At 36.1% G+C, this 20,153-nt stretch overlaps 2 pseudogenes; both read left to right on the plus strand.

The window, feature by feature from the left end:
* Window positions 7,830-8,805, plus strand: Or14c44-ps1 (olfactory receptor family 14 subfamily C member 44, pseudogene 1; annotated as a pseudogene).
* Ldha-ps1 (lactate dehydrogenase A, pseudogene 1) lies at window positions 13,485-14,508 on the plus strand (annotated as a pseudogene).
* The last annotated feature ends 5,645 nt before the right edge of the window (window positions 14,509-20,153 follow it).

The raw sequence follows: 20,153 nt of genomic DNA on the forward strand, positions 1-20,153 counted from the left end.
CTTCGAGTACTATATTGAATAGATATAGAAAGAGTGAGCAACATTGTCTTGTCCTTGATTTTAGTGGGATTGCTTCAAGTATCTCTCCATTACATTTGACATTGGCTGTGGCTGTGCTGTATATTGCTTTTATTATTTTTAGGTATGGGCCTTGAATTTCTGATATATACAATACTTTTAAATGAAGAGGTGTTGTATTGTGTGAAATGCTTTTTCAGTATCTAATGATTTCATGTAATTTTTTTTTCTTTGAGCTTGTTTACATAGTGGACTATGTTAGTGGATTTTCCTATATTGAACCATTCCTACAGCCTTGGGATGAAGCCTGTTTGATTATGGTAAATGACATTTTGATGTGCTCTTAAATATGGTTTGGTAGGATTTTATTGAGTAGTTCATAGGTATGTCAGCTTTCTATAGTTTTTGTTGTTATTTCAGTTTAGCCTTAGTCCTTAGTGATCTGATAGGATACATGGCGTATTTTTATAGCTGTTGAGCCTTGTTTTGTGACTGATTGTATGTTCAGTTGCTGAGAAGAAGGTACATTATTTTTGTTTTAAGGTAAAATGTTCTGTACATATTTGGTTCATAATTTCTATTAGTTTTATTGTGTCTCTCTTTAGTTTCTGTTTCTATGCTCTCCCACTGTGGAGACTGGGTTGTTGAAATCTTTCACTAGTATTGCATGAGGTTAAATATGTGTTTTGAGCTTTAGTAAAGCTTATTTTATGAATATGTGTGCCATTACATTTGTGACATAGATGTTCACAATTGAGACTTCTTCTTCTTTGTGCTTTTTTTTCTTTTGATAAGTGTCCTTTCCCATCTCCTTTGATAATTTTTGGTTACTAGTCTATTTTATTGGATATTAGAATGGTTATTCCAGCTTGATTCTTGTGACCATTTGCTTGAAAAAAATTTTTTTCCAGGCTTTTATTCTCAAATAGCTCTGTATTTGTCATTGAGGTATGTTTCTGGTATACAGCAAATGCTGGATCCTGCTTGCTTATCCAGTCTGTTAACTAACATTCTTTTACTGGGGAATTGAGTCCATGGATGTTGAGAGATATTAAAGACAGAAGATTATCAGTGATATTATGTATGTGATTCTCTCCTTTTGTATTTGTTGTGAAATGATTGGTGTAGATAACCTCCTTCTGGTGCATTTTCCCTTCTAGAGTTCTCAGTAGAAATGGATTGGTAGATATTTATTATTTAAATGTGGTTTTGTCATAGAATATTTTGGTTTCTCCATATATGATGATTGAGAGTTATATAGAGAGTATAATATCCTGGGCTAGAATTTACATTCTCTTAGTGTCTGGAAGACATCACTTCCGGATCTTCTTGGTTTCAGTGTCTCTGTTGAGAAGACTGGTATAACTGTGATAGCTTGGCCTCTATATGCTACTTAGCCTTTTTCCCTTGAACCTTTTCCTATTCTTTCTTTGTTCTGTGTATTTAGTGTTTTGATTTTTATGAGATAAGAGTATTTTCTTTTCTGTCCCTGTGTATTTGGTGTTCTGTAGGCTTCTTGCACTTTTATGGCTATCTTTTCCCTTTGGGTTGGAGAAGTTACGTTCTATGATTTTATTTAAAATTTTTCTGGTTCTTTGAGCTGGGAATCTTTGCTTTCTTCTATTCCTAATTTAATTTTCTTAGGTTAGTCTTTTCATTGTTTCTCAATTTTCTAACTGTTTTTGGTTAGAAACTTTTCTTATTCTTTGTATTTTCTTAACCTATGTATGGATATCTTTTGTTATATTCTATGCCTGAGATGTCCTTTTCTATCTCTTCAATTCTTTTCATGATGCTTGCATCTGCAGCTACTGTTCTCTTTCCTATGCTTCTATTTCTATTTGTGATTTCTTTATTTTTTTACTTCCATTTTTAAGACTTAGACTGCTTTATTCAATTCCTTAAACTGTTTGATTGTGTTTTCTTATATTTCTTCAAGGTATTTGTTTCTTCTTTAAGGGCTTTTACCGATTTCTTGTATTTCTTTTGAAAGCTTTGTAAAGCTTTCTATTACCTTGATGTGATGGGATTTTAGATCAGCATTGGATTTTTAAAGTGTTTTGAGGTATCCATGATGGGATAAATGGGTTCTGATGGTGCCAAAGCATATTGGCTTCGGTTGCTTATGTTATTAACATTGCCTCTTGCCATCTGGCTATCTCTGGTATTAGCTGGCTTTACCTGGAGTGTCTTTGTCTTTCTCTGGAGCTTGCCTCCTATGTCCCTCATTGCAACTCATCTCCTGGATGACCTGTGGCCCTGGCTGTAGCAGATTGCCTGGAAGACCTGCTGACTATGGGATGTTGAGTGTGAGAGTCATGTTGACCTGCCGAAGCTGATTTCCAGACAAGAATAGACATGGAGTTTGTATGGAAAGGAGGTGTTGCATGTCTACTAGGCTCCTTGGGAGGGGGCCTCAAGCTGCTGCAGTTATTTAGTTGGGTGTCTTATTTTTGTTCTGGCTACAGCAAATCTCTCAGGAGACCAATAGATTATGGGTGTTGACAGGGGAAGACACACTGATCTGCTTGTAATTAATATTTTCAATGTAGGTATTATTTTTGGTAATGTCCACGACGATGTGACAAGGCAAATTACATAATCTTATTAAGCCGATAGCTGCTTACATTTAATATCACGCACTTAAGTTCTTCACATTAACACACCTAGGTTGATTATAAATTTTAGACCTTGATTTTTTTCCTTTCATTGAATATTTTCTTAATTTAGAGTTCAAATGTTATCTATCCCATTTCCCACTTTCCCCTCTGGCAACCCCTAGCCCATTCCCTCTTCCTCTGTTCTGCGAGGGTGCTAACCCACCCAACCACCTACCTACTCTCTCCAACCTTCCTACCCTTGTATTGATCTACACTGGGGCCTTGAGCCTTCACAGGACCAAGGGCCTTTCTTCCCATTGATGCCCAATAAAGCCACCTTCTTCTATATCTGCTGCTGGAACCGGCTGGGTCATTCCATGTGTACTTATTTGTTGGTGGTTTAATCACTGGGAGCTCTGGGGTGTCTGGTTCGTTCCTATTGTTATTCTTCCTATAGGGTTGAAAACCCCTTCAGCTCCTGCCATCCTTTCTATAACCTCTCCATTTGGGATACTAGTCTCAGTCTAATGGTTGGCTGCAAGTACCCACCTCTGTATTTATCTGTATTTATCAGAGATTCTCAGATGACAGCTATATCAGGCTCCTGTCAGCATTCGCTTCTTGGCATCCACAATAGTGTATGTGTTTGGTGACAATATATGGGATGGGACCCCAGGTGGGGTAGACTTTGGATGGACTTTCCTTAAGTTTCTGTTCCACATTTTGTCTCCATATTTTCTCCGATGAATATTTTGTTCCTCCTTCTAAGAAGGACTAAAGCATCTGTATTTTAGTCTTCCTTCTTCTTGAGCTTCATGTGGTCTGTAAATTGAATCTTGATTATTCCAAGCATTTGGGCTAATATCCACATGTCAGTGAATGCATACCATGTGTGTTCTTTTTATGATTGGGTTACCTACTCAGGATGATATTTTCTAGTTTCGTCTATTTGCCTAAGAACTTCATGTAGACATTGTTTTTAATAGCTGAGTGGTATTTCACTGGGAAAATGCACTGCACTATCTGTATCCATTCTTCTGTTGAAGGGCATCTTGGTTATTTCCAGCTTCTGGCTATTGGAAATAAAGCTACCATTTACATGGTGGAGCATATATCCTAGTTATAGGTTGGACAATATTTTGGGTATATGCCCAGGTGTAGTATAGCTGGGGCCACAGGTAGTACTATGTCTCATTTTCTGAAGAATCATGAGACTAACTTCCAGAGTGTTTGTACCAGCTTGCAATCCCACCATCATTGGAGCAGTGTTTCTCTTTCTCTACATTCTGGCCATCATCTGGTGTCACTTTTGTTTTTGATCTTAGTCATTGAAGTGGAATCTTAGGGTTGTTTTGATTTGCATTTCCCTCATGACTAAGGATGTTGATTATTTCATTAGGTGCTTCATGGGCATTTGATAATCCTCAGTTGAGAATTCTTTGTTTACCTCCATACCCAATTCTTAATAGGGTTATTTGAAGAAACTGGAGAAAGCATATATTAGCACCTTGATGGCACACATGAAAGCTCTAGAACAAAAAGCAGCAAATACATCCAAGAGAAGTACACAGCAGGAAATAATCAAACTTATCACTGAAATAAACCAATTAGAAACATGAAGAACTATAGAAAGTATTAACAAAACCAGAAGCTGGTACTTTGAGAAAATTAGCAAGATATATAAACCCATAGCCTGACTAATTAGATGGCACAGAGACAGTATCCAAATTAACAAAATCAGAAATGAAAAGGGAGACATAACAAAGAAAATGATGAAGTTCAAAAAATTATCAGATCATAGTACAAAATCCAATACTCAATAAAACTAATATCTGGAAGAAATGGACAACGTTTTAGACAGATATCAGGTACCAAAGTTAAATCAGGATCTCCCTAAACAGTCCCACAACCCCTAAAGAAATAGAAGCACTCAGTACAAGTCTCCCAAATAAAAAAGCCAAGGAGCAGATGGGTTTAGTGCAGAATTCTATCATACCTTCAAAGAAGACTTAATATCAATATTCTTCAAACTATTCCACAAAAACGAAGCAGAAGAAACACTGTCAAATTTGTTCTAAGAATCCACACTTAACTTAAACCTAAACCACACAAAGACCCAACAAAGAAAGACAACTTCAGACCAATTTTCCTTATGAAATTCAATGCTGAGAAACTCAGTAAAATCTCACAAACTGAATCCAAGAACGCATAAAAAACAATCATCCACCATGATCAAGTAGGCTTATTCCCAAGTATGCAGGGATAGTTTATATGGGAATCTGTCAATTTAATTCGCTATTATCAATCTCTAAGAAAAAAAAAAACAACATGATCATCTCATTAGATACTGAGAAATCATTTGACAAAATTCAGCACCCTTTCATAGTAAAAGTCTCAGAAAGATAAGTAATTCAAGACCCATATCTTAACATAATAAAAGCAGTGTACAGCAAACCAGTAGCCAACATCATTATAAATGGAGAGAAACTTGAAAACAACTAACTAAAAATCAGGGAGTAAATAAGGCTGCTCACTCTCTCCCTACCTATTTAATATAGTACTCAATGTCATAGTCAGAGCTATTAGACAACAAAAGTAGGTCAAAGTGATGAAAATTGGAAAGGAAGAAGTCAAAGTATTACATGCTGTAGATGATAAAATAATATACATAAGTGATCCGGAAAATTCCACTAGAGAACTCCTAAACCTGATAAATAACTTCAGCAAAGTAGTTGATATAAAATTAATTCAGACAAATCAGTAGCCTTTCTTTTCTCGAAGGATAAACAGGCTGAGAAAGAATTTAGGGAAATGAGCTTGCAACCCCATAAAAACACAATGACAACCAACCAGAGCCTCCAGGGACTAAACCACTACCAAAAAACTATACATGGACTGACCCAGGTCCTCAACTGCATATGTAGCAGAAAATAGCCTTGTTGGGGCACAGGTGGAAGGGGAAGACCTCAGTCCTGCCAAGGTTGGACCCTCCAGTGCAGGGAAATAGGGAAGGGGGCAGTAAAGGGGATGTATAGGGAGAATACTCATATGGGGGAGGGGGAGAGGAGGGAATGGGGGATTACGGACAGGAAACTGGGACAGGGAATAACATTTGAAATATAAGTAAAGAAATATATCTAATAAAAAATTTTTAAAAATGATTTAAGGAGAATACATAAGGAAAAGACTTTCTTGGCAGAAAGCCTAGAATGTAATGTTGTAATGATTATTATCAGGATAGGAAAACTACTTACTCATTGGAGAAAAGGTAAAAAAATAAAGGAAATTAGGGAAATGACACCCTTCTTAGTAATCACAAATAATATAAAATATTTTGGGTTGACTTTAACCAAAAAAGTAAAAATACTGTATGACATGAACTTCAAGTCTCTGATGAAACAAATTGAAGAAGACCACAAAAGACGGAAAGAACTCCCATGCTCATGGATTGGCAGGATTAATATAGCAAAATGGCCATCTTTCAGGAAGCAATCTACAGATTCAATGCAATCCCCAACAAAATTTCAAATCAAGCCTTCATAGTGTTGGATAGAGCAAACTGCAAGTTCATTTGGAATAACAAAAAAAAAAGGGTTAGTGAAAACTATCCTCAATAATAAAAGAACTTCTCTGGAATCACCATCACTGACCTCGAGTTGTATTACAAAGCAATCGTGATAAAAAACTGCATGGTATTGGTACAGAGACAGTCAAATAGATCAATGGAATAGAACTGAAGATTTAGAAATGAACCCACATACCTATATTGGCTTGATATTTGTCAAAGGAGCTAAAACCAGTGGAAAAGACACCATTTTCCACACATGGTGCTGGTTCAACTGGAAGTCTACTTGTAGAAGAATGTAAATCAATGCATTCTTTTTGCCCTGTGCAAAACTCAAGTCCAAGTGGATCAAGGAACTCCACATAAAACTACATACACTTAAACTAATAAAAGAGAAAGTGTGGAAGAGGCTTGAACACATGGGGAAAATTTCCTGAACAGAACACCAATGGCTTATGCTCTAAGATCAATAATTGACAAATGGGACCTCATAAAATTGAAAAGCTTCTGCAAGTCAATAAATAAAAAGGCAACCAAAAGATTGGGAAAAAAAGATCTTTACCAATGGTACAGCCAATGGAAGTTTAATATCCAATATATACAATGAACTCAAGAAGTTATACTTAAGTGTTAGTTTGGAGAGTAGATTAGGAATATTAGAGTATGTTGATTCCAATTGGGGAAACATAGTATAGAATGCCATAGTATACATTAATATCAGGCAAACCTAGGTCTCAACTCCTAAGAACATAAATGTTATCATACAGTGCATTATATTTCATTTTAGAAATAATATTGTTTTTGCTCCAGGCCCCAGCTAGCCAAATATATATTTGAAGTGTTACTGCGGGTATGCATGTAAATGCTGTTTACAATGCAGACTTGATTTTAAGGACATGAGGTTAATATCTATAGTATTTGTAACTTTCAAGAAAATCTTTTATTTTCCTCAAGCATTTAAGGTTTTTTCTTTTTTCTTTTTTCTTTTTTCTTTTTTTTTAGCAGAGGACCAAACCCAGGGACTTTCGCTTGCTAGGCAAGCACTCTACCACAGAGCTAAATCCCCAACCCCAAACTATATTTTCTAAAGCTGTCAAACATTCCAAAAACTGAGTGAGATTATTTCTGAAACTGCTGCTTCTTCCATGCTCATCTTTTTCACTTTCCCAATCTGTTCCCCTCTCTATGTCAATGTCTCTCTCCTTCATTCCCACTTTCCGAAAACCCACCTTGTATATACATATGCATGTGCCTGTGCATAGGTATAGACATAAACATATGCATATGTTAATATTTGATGGACATTCCTCATTAATGTATGTAGTTCATTTGGAAGAGAAAAATACCACCTTTTAATCAACTCCACATTCATTAAGATAAAGGGTTTATGAGTTATTAGTATAGAAACTTATTATATCTGCCTCTCACCATATATATAATTAGAGAGACAGTCACAGCTACATACGTTACCAAATAAGCATGTTTAAGAAAATGGATGCAGGCCAAAAAAAAAAAAAACAAATATTTGCTTTTTCACACATTAAGGCAAGTTTTAGAAAACAGCATTTGAAGGAAAATGCTACTGATCTATGAGTTAATTTAAGTTATTCTCTGTCACTGATTTTCTTTTGCAGATAAACTTTGAGATGATTGCAAATTCCACCTTGGTGACTGAGTTCTTCCTGGAAATTTTTGCTGAGACTTGGGAGCTCAAGGTCCTACTCAGTGTACTCTTCCTGCTGGTGTACCTTGGCAGTCTGTTAGGGAACCTTATCATCATCATTGCTACTACAGTTGACCAGACCCTAAATACACCCATGTACTTCTTCCTCAGAAATCTGTCCATTTTAGACATGTGTTACGTTTCTGACACTGTGCCCAATGCCTGTATCAACACTCTCAGTAACCATAGGAAAATTGCTGTAGGTGGGTGTGCAGCACAGATCTTTTTTGTCTATTTTTGTGCATGTGTAGAGATTCTGTTTCTCACCATCATGGCCCAGGACCACTATGTGGCCATCTGCAAGCCCCTCCTCTATCCAGTGATCATGAGCCACCAGTTCTGTGTTCAGATGACACTGACTTCCCTCCTTAGTTCTTTTGTCCTTGCAAGTGTGCATACTTTCAAAAACATTCCAGCTGTCCTTCTGTCATTCTAATGTAGTCCCTCAGTTCTTCTGTGATATTCCCTCTTTATTGAGGCTTTCTTGCTCTGACACCTTTAATAACAAACTTTTAATTCTTCTGTCTGCTATTGTCGTCAGTGGTAGCTGCTTTGTCTTTATTGTCATATCATATGCACGCATATTATCAACTGTGTTGAAGGTTCCTGTCAAAGGAGAGAGAGCGAAGGCCTTTTCCACCTGTGTCCCTCACATTATTGTGGTGTCTGTGTTTCTTAGTTCTGCTGCCTATGTGTATCTACAACCTCCAGTAGTGACACTGGAAATAGTTAAGGAAATGACTCTGTCTGTTTTTTATACTATTGTTCCTCCATTCTTAAATCCTATCATCTATAGTCTTAGAAACAGACAGATAAAGGAGGCTGTAAGGAAAATTATATCAAGAACTGCTTTTCCATATTTGAATGTAAAGGAAAATGTACTTACCAGGGTTCTGTAGAGGAGGAGAATTGATTATATAATAAAAAAGTCTGTAGACAAATACACAAGCACACACAAGTGTACACAAAAGTGAATGTACACTCACCCACACCACATGATTTTCATGTATTTTATTTAAAAGATATTTTTAGATATTTTCTGTTTATAGTTATTCCTTCTTCTTCCCTTTCTAGCTCACTTTACCTGTACTCCCATCTAGAACCGTCTGCTTTCTGTCTCTCACTAAATAACAAACAGGATTCTAATGGTTACTATTAAAATGAAATCAAATAATGTATAAGAAGATGAAACGAAACTTAATATATCATATTAGTGCAAATCAAACATTAAAAGGAGCCCAAGAACCAGCACCGGCAAAGGCAAACACACACAAACACACACACACACACACACACACACACACACACACACACACACACACATACACACAGACACACACACACAAATCAGTTAAAGGAGCTGTCCGTGGTGGTTTGAAGAAAAATGAACTCAAATTGTTCAATAAGGAGTTGTATTATTATGGTGTGTCTTTGTTGAAGTCGTTGTGACTTTGATGGAGAAGGTATATAACTATAGGTTTCAGAAGCTCAAGCATGGACAGTGTATCATTGTCACTTCCTGCTGCTTATGGGTTCATATGTACATCTCTCAGTTACTCTCCAGTACCATGTCTGCTTTAGTGCTACCAAGTTTCTCATTGTGAGGATAATGGACTTAAACCCTGAACTGAACTGTACTCCAACTTCACTAAATGCTTTTCTTTATAACAGTTGCCATGGTAATGATGTCTCCTCACACAAATATAACCCTAATTATGACACTGATTTTTGTATTATTGTACTTGTTTATTTTAACCACAATTTTGGTTGTTTCTTGCTCTCTAATACTTTTCTGTATTCTTCTTTGAATCTATAATGTACTGGTGTACTGTTGATTTCTAATACTAATATGTTGTCTTATCAGTTTTGATGATTTGGTTTCATTTTTCTTTTACTTTTTTAGGCACTGAGTAGTATGGCCTTCCCTCTTAGAAAGAGGACTTTAATGACGATAATTAAAATCAAAACAATCAAACAAAAACAAAACAAGCAGTCTGTTTGTTTTATCCAACTATTGCAGGGTCTGAGGCCTGACCTGGAACATGGTACTCCCACTTTTCCAATTTGGGTTTTGTTTTCTTAGAAATTGGGCATGTCTTCTGTATCATGACATAATTTGAATTTTTGTCTGAATCGTCTTAGATATTGATCAATGAATTACTGGAAAATGAAGAGGTATATATACACAATGGGATTTTATTGAGTGCCAAGAAGAATGAGATTAAGTTGTTTTCTAGATAAATAAATGCAACTACAATTTATCATACTTAATAATATAAGGCATATATATATTATATATATATATATATAGACACTTACACACACAAATCAGATACAGATGCTGTCTGTGGTGGTTTGAATAAAAATAAACTCAAATTGGTCAATAAGTAATAGTATTATTATGGTGTGTCCTTATTGAAGTCGTTGTGACTTTGATGGAGAAGGTGTATAACTATAGGTCTCAGAAGCTCAAGCATGGACAGTGTATCATTGTCACTTCCTGCTGCTCATGGATTCATATGTACTCCTCTCAGTTACTCTCCAGTACTATGTCTGCTTTAGTGCTACCATGCTTCTCACCGTGAGGATAATGGACTTAACCGCTGAATTGAACTGTAATCCAAGTTCACTAAATGCTTTATTTTATAACAGTTGCCATGGTACTGATGTCTCCTCACAGAAATAAAACCCTAATTATGACACACTGATATTTGTATTACAGTACTTGTTTATATTTCTTTTATTTTAACCACAATTTTGGTTGCTTCTTGCTTTCTAATACTTTTCTGTATGATTTCTTCTTTGCATCTAGAACTTACTGGTGTACTGTTAATTTTTAATACTAATATATCTTATCAGCTTTTTGATTATTTGGTTTGATTTTTTGTTTTCATCTATTATTTTAGGCAATGAGTACTATGACCTTGCCTCTTAGAATGTGGACTTTAATGAAGATAATTAAAATAAAACAGACAAACAATAACAAAACAAGGAGTCTGTTTGTTTTAGCCAACTATTCCTGGGCCTGGGGCCTATCCTGGAACATGTTTGATATCGTCAGTGACTCTCCATTAGAGCAAACTGTTCTTCTCTTTCTGAAAAGATTTCATTTACAAGTACATCCTTGCTTATAAGTGGGACATTTTATCTACTCCCCCTTTTCCAATTTGAATTTTGTTTTCTTAGAAACTGTGCTAGTCTTCTGCATCATATATATATACATATATGTGTGCGTGTGTGTGTGTGTGTGTGTGTGTGTGTGTGTGTGTTGTCTCTAATTTGTGTGCCTGAGAATCGTTCGAAGCACATAAAAATCAGAAGCGACATTGATGGAATGAAGTAGGCCCTTGGGAGAAGTCCAAGGTGGGAGGATCCTGGGGACAGTGAATTAGTCTGGGATGAATGGCAAAGGACATAATATGTATGAAAGAAACTATTTCTCTATTTATAGTGAGTTTATATATCAATTAAATTGTTTGAATATTAAAATAAATATATTACAGTATTTTCATACACACCAAAATAATTTTTATTGGATACTTCAATTTAAATTTCAAATGTTATTCCCTTTCCTGGTTTCCTGTCCATAAGCCATCTATCCCCTCCCCTTCTTCTATAAGAGTGTTCTCCTCCCCATCCAACTCCCATATCATCCCCCCTGACAATCCCCTAAACTGGAGGTCCAACTTTGGTAGGACCAAGGGTTTCTCCTTCCATTAGTGCCCAGCAAGGTCATCCTCTGCTACATATACAGCTGGAGACATGGGTCAGTACATGTATAGTCTTTGGGCAGTGGATTAATCCCTAGAAGCTCTGGTTGGTTGGCATTGTTGTTCTTATGGGGTTTCAAGCCCCTTCAACTCTTTCAGTCCTTTCTTTAATTCCTCAAACGGGGGTCCTTTTCTCAGTACACTTGTTTTCTTCTAACATTTGCCTCTGTATTTGGCATGTTCTGGCTGTATCTCTCAGGAGAGATCCGGTTCCTGTCAGCATGCACTTCTTAGCTTCATCAATCTTATGTAGTTTTGGTGGATAGTATATATCTAGTGGCACAGGCTCTGAATGACCATTCCTTCAGTCTCTGGTCTAAATTTTGCCTTGATATCCCCTCCTAGGGATTTTTTCTCTCCCTTTTAAGAAGGAGTGAAGCATCCACATTTCGGTCATCCTACTTCTTGAACTTTATGTGGTCCCTGGATTGCATCTTGGGTAATTTGAGCTATTGTACTAATATCCACTTATAAATGAGTGCATAACATGAGTGCTTTACTGTGTTCGGTTACTTCACTCAGGATGATATTTTCTAGTTCATTCCATTTGCCTGTGAATTTTATGACATCATTGTTTTTGATAACTGAGTAGTACTTCATTGTGTAGATGCACCACATTTTCTCTATCCATTCCTCTCTTGAAGGACATCTGGGTTCTTTCCAGCTTCTGGCTATTATGAATAAGGTTACTATGAACATAGTGGAACATGTGTCTTTATTGTATGTTGAAGCATCTTTTGGGTATATGCCCAAGAGAGGTATAGCTGGGTTCTCAGGTTGTGCAATGTCTAACTTTCTGAGGAACCTCCAGACTGATCTCCACAGTGGTTCCATCAGTTTGAAATCCCACCAACAATGCAGAAATGTTCCTTTTTCTTTACACCCTTGCCAGCACCTGCTGTGGCCTGAGTTTATTATCTTAGCTATTCTGACTGCTCTGAGGTGGAATGTCAGAGTTGTTTTGATTTGCATTTCCTTGATGACTGAGAACATTAAACATTTCTTTAGGTTCTTCTCAACCATTTGATATTCCTCACCTGAGAATTCTTTGTTTAGCTCTGTAGCCCATTTGTAATATGGCTATTCCCCTCTCTGGAATCTAACTTCATGAGTTCTTTGTATATTTTGGATATTAGCCATCTACTGAAGGTAGGTTTGGTGAAGACCTTTCCCCAGTCTGTTGCTTGCTGTTTTGTCTTAATGACACTGTCCTGTGCCTTACAGAAGCTTTGCAGTTTTATGAGGTACCATTTTTTGATTCTTGATCTTAGAGCATAAATCATTGGTGATTTGTTCAGGAAATTTTTTTCCAGTGCCCATGTGCTCGAGACTCTTCCCCACTTTTTCTTCTATTACTTTGAGTGAACATCCTTGATCCACTTGGACTTAAGTTTTGTACAGGGTGATAAGAATGGATATTTTAAAAGTGATATTAGACTATGGAATATTTTTTCCTCACAAAGATCTGCTTAAGAGATCAATGAATGTATGCCCAAGATACATCAGTTGACCATTTATAATTCTAAGTAATATGAGGCTAAAAACAAAATTAATTAATTATACCCTTTGAAGATATAAATATTACTCACAAACTAGAATATCACAGAAAAATAAACATCACTGACACATTTAAAATTATTATACCACAGAAATTAAGAATATCAGTTGGAATACTATTCACATATTAAAAACAAGGACATAGGTGCTGGAGCTCCGGTTACCAAGCCCAGGCCAAGCAGTTGTTGCTCACCTTTGCCCCCTCACCCCCACATCGTGGACTAGCAGTCTCAAAAGAATCAAAACCAAAGATGGCAATCCTCAAGTACCAGCTGTATGTTAATCTTCTTAAGGAAGAACAATTCTACCAGAATAAGATTATAGTTATTCAAGTTGATGATGTTAGCATGGTTATGCCCTCAGTATCTTAGTAAAGGACTTGACAGATGAGCTTGCCATTGTTGGTGTTCTGGAAGACAAGCTAATGGGAGTGATGATGGATCTTCAGCATGGCAGCATTTTCCTTAAAAACACAAAAAAACTGTCTTCAGCAAAGACAAGATTGCAACCTCTGCAAAGACTGCAAACTCCAAACTAGTCATTACCACAGCACAGGCCTGTCAGTAAGAGGGAGATAGCCGACTCAGTTTTGTCCAGTAAAACATGAAGATCTTAAAGTTCATCATTACCAACATTGTGAACTAGAGTTCATACTGCAAGCTGTTTAATGCCTCAAATCTAGTGGATATCTGGACCTACATAGCTTAGAATATCAGTGCTTTTCCAAAAGCTGAGTTATTGGAAGTGGTTGCAATCTGGATTCAGCTAAATTCTGTTACCTGAAAAAGGCTGGGTGTTCACCCACTGAGGTAACATGAGTGAATCCTGAGAGAGTGTGGTGACTGCAATGTGCTAGAGTATTGTGGTGTGAACTTTGCTGGCATCTCCCTGAAGTCTCTGTACCCAGAAATGAGCACTGATAGAGGAACAGAGCAGTGGAAGTATGTTTACAAGGTGGTTGACAGTGAATATGAGGTCATTGAGCTGAAAGGTTACACATCATGGGCCATTGACCACTCTGTGGCTGACTTGGCCAAGAGCATAATGAAGAACCTTAAGTGGGTGCATCTCATTTCCACCATGATTAAGGGTCGATATATAATCAATGAAGATGTCTTCCTCAGTGTTCCACATATCCTGGGACAAAATGAAATCTCAGATGTTGTGAAAGTGATACTGACTTCTAAGGAGGAAGCCCACCTGAAAAAGAGTAGAGATCCCTTTTGTAGTTCTAAAGACTTCCCAGTTTCCTACACTTCACAGCCCAGGCTGTAGCATTATAGTGAAAGTCTTCTACGGAGACCCCACACTTCTCATCTGAACTGTGGTTAGTACAACTGTTTTAAGGTAGTCTGGCGAAAAATTCAGTTCCTTCAGCTAAATGGTACTTGTATAATGGTAACCTAGTTAGTGTGACAGTCCCACTGTCTCCGAGACACACTGCCAACTGTGTGCAGACTTTGATTACCCTGTGATCCTGCTTCATTACTGTGCTCTGCACCCTCACCAAACATGCCTAGGCTAATGAGTTCTCTGGTAGTCATAACCTGACTCCAGTGTGTAATTGCATTATCCATATCTTGTCCATAAATGTTCTATAGGATATTTTATGTATTATATGTGTCTGTAGTATACATTGAAATATTATGTGAAGTATAAGGTCTGCATATAGATGATGGAACTTACTACTCAAATGTCATGCCAATGGAAACATCAAATGAACTTTGAACAATGAGAAAAAAAAAGAAAGAAAACAAGGATGTCATGAATTTTACAGCTAAATAGATGGAACTAGAAAATATCATCTTGAGTAAGGTTACCCAGACACCAAAGGAGTAGTATGTACTCACTAATAAGTGGATATTAGCTAAAAGGTTCAGAATACCCATGGTACTGTTCACAGACTTAGTGAAGCTTAACAGGAAGGAAGACCCTTTACTCCCACATAGAAAGGGAAACAAAATGATCATGGAAGCAAAGGAAGAAAGGGACCTGGGTAGGAGAGTAGAGGGAGAAGGTAAATAGGGGACAGGATCAGGCATGAGAGAAAAGAGATAAGCCTAGAGAGCCAGGAGAATGGATGGAAATATGCAGTACTACTATGGAGTAGAGGATGGGAAGAACCAGTAGAGAAACCCAGAGATCTGACACTTGAGAGGCTCTAAGGACTCAAGGGGGATGACCTTAACTGAAATGTGTTGAGAGTTCCTGCTCCTGCATCAAGAATATCTGCAAGAATTTGTCAATCAACTAGGACAGGGTAGTAGGCTCAGACAAGAATTTGACATTGGAATAAGACAAGGAAGAAAGTTCAAGATGAATACAGCTGAAGAATGTGGTCTTTGTATCTCAAAGGGTCTTGATAAAACTGAATATAGTAATCATGAGACCTTTCTTAATGCCTTGTTTATTCCTTGACTACTTTGTCTTTGACCTAAAACTCACCCAATTCTTCACATGTACCTTATTTTTTTTATAAAATCTTATGGGAAAAAATGACTTCAGTTTCATCACTGGCTGGGATCATGCTACGACATGTCTATCTACTGGAGTTGGTCTCTTCAGGTTCCTTTACCCTATTGTTGGGCATTTCTGACCAAGCCAGCTCAGTCAGTCAACAGGGTTTCAAGAGAGGGACTATGGATTAAATAAAGAAAAGACAATCATGCAAAGCAAGAAAGTAACCTCCTTGCAACAAAACCAAGAAAAGAAAGACAGACAAACATAATTCCACCCCTAACAATGAAAATAACTAATCCTTAATATCTCTTAACATCAATGGATTCAATTCCCCAATGAAAAGACAGACTAACAGACTGGCTATGTAAAGAGGACTCAGCCTTTTGCTGCATAAAGGAAACTCATCTCAGCATCAAAGATAGATATTACCTCAGAGCAAATTGCTGGAAAACAACTTTTCTAGCAATGGGCCCAAAGAAGCAAGCTGGAGTAGTCATACAAATATCAAATAAAATTAACTTTAAACCAAAAGGGATCAAATAGTAGAAGAAAGAACACTTCATATTCATTAGTGGAAAAATCCACAAAGATGAACGAACCCTCAATCCTAAATATCTATGCTCCAAATGCAAGGGCACCTACATTCAAAAAAAAAAACTTACTAAATCTCAAATTCACACATTGTACCTCCACACATTAATAGTAGGAGATTTGAACACCCCACTCTCATCAATGGACAGAAGATCATGGAAACAGAAATTAAAAAGAGACATAGAGAAACTAACAGAAGTCATGAAGCAAATGAACTTAATAGGTATTTAAAGAACATTCCATCCTAAAACAAAACGATACACCTTCTTCTCTGCACCTCATGGTAACTACTCCAAAATTGATCATATATTTGGTCACAAAACAGGTCTCAACAGATACAGGAAGATAGAAAAAGTCCCATGCATACTATCAGATCACCATGGACTAAGGCTGATCCTCAATTACGACAACAAAACACAATCCACAAACCTTAAGGAAACCAAGGCTTATTTGGTTTCATGTTTTGAGTATATGGATTCCTGATAGCAGGAAAGGCATGGGGTCACGTTTTACCTGTAATTATGAAGCAGAAAAGACACAATTAAGACTGTTGTTGCTCAGCTCACCTTAGAATATTTCTATCCCTGTCTACCCTCTACTCTCCAGTCTGGGATGATAGCATATATGTCCAGGTCCAGAATTTTACATGAGTGCCAGGCATCTAGACACAGATCCTCATGCTTGTAAGAAAATATTCTTTCCAATTGAGCCCCCCTTTTGGCCTCTTATTGGAATTTTAATTCTTTTAGATGAGCAATGGATTTTTGAAAATCATCCCCACCTCTCATGTATATTATGTCTTACAGAAACACACACACACACACACACACATACACACACACACACACACACACATACACACACATACACACACGTAAGTTATGAATTCTCAGGATTTATATTTAAACACAAAATGAAAGAAGGTTTTATTTTTCTTAAGGTTGATGGGAATAATTGGTTTAAGATTTTTATATTTTGTAGTTTACAATTCACACTTCACTAATATAATGGCGATATTGGAATATGTTTAAATGGAAATTCAATACATAAATGCCGCACAAAAATATAAACATAAAAACATTTGTATTAATGATTTTTCAAAGGAACACAATAGTATGATATTTTGTTAATCAAATGAAATATTTAAAAGGATTTTAATTATGGAGTTAAATATGTACAAATTGCAAATGACCACATTTCACCTGTTGTGCTTGTATAAGTGTGTCAAAACAAAATGCAGTCATTTGATCAAAGGGCTTCCTAAGAAATTTTAGCATTTCCATTAAGTTATGTAATCACTGAAGAAAATAAACTTGCAAACCAATGTATACTACCAAATATATTGATGGAAATACTAGTTAATTAAGTTACAAAAAATTGGAGAAATTTCAAAACCTACAGTCCAAGACATAGTTAAAACTCCTCCACTGAATCTGATTATAGAAATAAATTATTATAATCAATGAAATGAAAAAAACGACTATAAATGGATAGTCATACTGGAATACCTTTTTATCAGTTCAGAATGTATTATTGAAATTATTTCTATATAACTTCGATAGATTTTGGGGAAATTTTAATTTTTTAATATACTGTGGTACTTTTTGACCTAAATATCATACTTATATAAACATTATTTTGAAAAAACCTTAGAAATATTATATCAAGCTTTAAATATACAAACTAGGGAAGTGCTATTTATGTTATTTACAAGATATAAATTTTGCATACTTAAATAAAAATTTTCAAGTTAAGATGTATGTTATCACTGGGTACAATAATGGCATTGCCCATATGAAGTTAACCATTTTTTTTGTTTGCATCTGAGACCAACTCCTTCGAGGCAAGTTCTTTCGCTGTACTTTCTTTTTTTGGTAATTTTATTTATTTACATTTCAGATGTTATTCACCTTCCCAGTTTTCCTTCCACAAACCCACTTCCCCCTGCTTCTATGAGGGACCTCCTCCACCCATCCACCCACTCCCATCTCACTGTCCTAGCATTACCCTGGGTTAGGGCATAAAGGCTCCACAGGTGTGAGGGGTTCCCGCCAACTGATAACTGATCAAAGACACATGACTGGAGAGAAAATAGGTACTATGTGTGAATATAGTATTTTTATTTTGCTAAGTAGACTTGTCAAAGCAGCTACTAAATATTTACATTAAAGAAAGATCTGTGAAGCCCCGAGTCTTGGTCAGAGAAGCTTGGTTAGAGTATGCTTCTTCAAGGCATACTCTAAGCATATTCAAGTATGATGTGAGCTCCTAAGGACTGAAACTTCCCAGAGAAGTTATAAACAGGTGAAGGTTGTAAGGAAAGTGAAAGTCATTGTCTTCAATTTTGTAGCCATTGATCCATGATCCAGTGGATAGCTCTACAACCATATCCAAAAATGTCCCTTGATAAACATGGTCATAAAACAGGAAGACATAAAAGTGGGGTGGGGAATTTTTCAGCACAGAGCACTTTTGTGGTGATAAGGCATATAGGAAGGGTTTAGTGAGACCAGACTATTATACAACTCTATGAAAATTTTAGTGAATAAACTAATTTCATGAAGCAAAAGTAACTATTAATTTTTATTGGATATTTTTATTTACATTTCAAATATTATTCCCTTTCCCAGTTTCCTGTCCATAAACCACCTATCCCCTCCACCTCCTCTTCTTTCTTAAGGGTATTCCCTTCCCCACCGATTCCCTAATCCCAAAAATAATTATTCTTACATTTTTTATATATTCCAGAAATATTTCTTAGTGGAGATCAAGAAACATTTCAATTGAAATGTAAATAAGAAATACCCAATTTAATAAAGATGAAAAAAATTCAAGCATGAACATGTGCATCAATCTCTTATATTATTATAGTCTCTTAATTACGCCATACAGTGGCTCTCAAGATTCACTTTGAGTAGCAGTCATCCGGTGATTTGTTGTACTACAGATTCTCATTCTGTGTCCATGATTGTACTGTGGATTCTCTAAGTTCTTTCTAATGGCAGTCACTCTCACACATAGAAGCACTATAGAGACAACCCCATAAACACCAGAAAGATATTTGTGATTTACCCTTCCTTGCTATCTCTTTGTTCTTAAAAAGCACTAAAATAAATAAAATAATAAAGATTCTTAATTTCCATTATAAAGCAATGGAAAACTTTCAGTGCCTTGTGATTTTTCTTTATTCGTAAGAGAAGAGCTTACTATATTGCATAGAATAATTATGTTTCTGGGTCAGTATCCTTAGAAGTTAAAACTGTAGGTGTGTACCATTTAATTTAAAGTCATAGTTATTTAAGCATGTTAGAAACCCAATTCTTATATTATCTCATTTCAAGCCTTTTAAAATGTTTTAATCATGATGCCATTTCTAATATGTTAATTCTTATTAATTTCTTTACAATTTTACATATCCAGAAAAAAAGTGTTTGTTTAAAAAAGTTAAGTAGCTACATCTTTGTTAACAAATAATTATAAAACTTTAAAAGTTGCATAGGAATATTTATTGCACAAATTTATTTTTGAGGTCTTTCGATTAGGTTTCCATTATACTCTTACACGGACATACACTGCTTCCTTTATTACAAACATTTTGGACTAGGCTTTCTTTAGAACTATTAATTTGGAACACAACATTTGTGGGAACTCTTATTGGCAAATAGTTTTCATTGTTTAATCTATCATTTTGTTGTTATACTAAATATTATACACGAGAATAGCTATAAAATGATTTTTCAGTAGCATTCAAAGCAAACTACGAAGTATACATAAGTGACCATGTCAGAATCATTTTTAAAACTAAATTCAAATTTTTACCATGATGAAATGTGCCTGAGACCACCCTCCAGAGTGTAGTTGTTGCTTTC

Source organism: Rattus norvegicus, chromosome 1 (assembly GCF_036323735.1).
Source record: "Rattus norvegicus strain BN/NHsdMcwi chromosome 1, GRCr8, whole genome shotgun sequence".
Lineage (NCBI taxonomy): Eukaryota > Metazoa > Chordata > Mammalia > Rodentia > Muridae > Rattus > Rattus norvegicus.